Raw genomic sequence first — 818 nt, 5'->3', positions numbered from 1 at the left:
GGTGGCGAAGGTGGGGCGGGGTAGTTGACGGAGGACCTGGCTCTGGTACTAGGGAGGGTGGCAGCTAAAGGAGGCCTGTGATGGAAGGAGCCCGGGTCTAGGAGGGAGAAAGTGATGGGGAAAGGGCGATGCTCAGAGAGCGCCAGGGAGAAGGCGCGGAGCCGAGGTGTGTGGGTGGCCCCTGGGAAGCAGTCGTGGGTTGGGGTTGGGGGGATCGGCTGGCAGCGAAGGGAGGACAGGTTTGCGTTTTGAAGGTTAAGGTCCTGGGCAAATGGGACACGTGGGTCTGGAGTAAGAGGCACCTACTGAGACCGGAAGGTGACTGGGAGAAGGTTTGAGTGAGGTGCGGGTGAAGACTGGCTAACAGGCATTGTCTGGCTTAGGAGAGAGGGTACAAGGAACTGGAGAGTGTGCGGGGTGAGTTCGGGTTCCTATTGTAGTTGAAGGCCGGGAGCCGTTCGGGAGTAGTTGACCCAGAGTAACCGTCCTTTACGGCAGAGTCGGCAGAGCTGTGTCTCGGAGTCAGGCAGGTTCTTAGGTTCGTTGACTGCTCCTGGAGGGCCCAACGCTCAGACTTGTTAACTCTCAGTTACCCTCAGTTACCCGGGCCGATCGTCCTTCTGCCTCTCCACCCTTTTCCCCACACCTTTTGACAGTCCGTCTAATTGTTTTGCCTTGCATTAGTACACTCACCTCCTTTCTCGTTTTATGGCAGAAATAATTCTTTCCTATTATTGGGAGGCAGTGAGAAATTACTTAATTCTTTACATTAAAAAAAAAGTAGGATGTGTCAGTTTAAAAGCAACATCAAATGGTCA

Source organism: Tupaia chinensis, unplaced genomic scaffold (genome assembly GCF_000334495.1).
Source record: "Tupaia chinensis unplaced genomic scaffold, TupChi_1.0 Scaffold000077_1, whole genome shotgun sequence".
Taxonomy (NCBI): domain Eukaryota; kingdom Metazoa; phylum Chordata; class Mammalia; order Scandentia; family Tupaiidae; genus Tupaia; species Tupaia belangeri.
The sequence above is the reverse complement of the archived record's forward strand: the minus strand, read 5'-3'. Positions refer to the sequence as shown.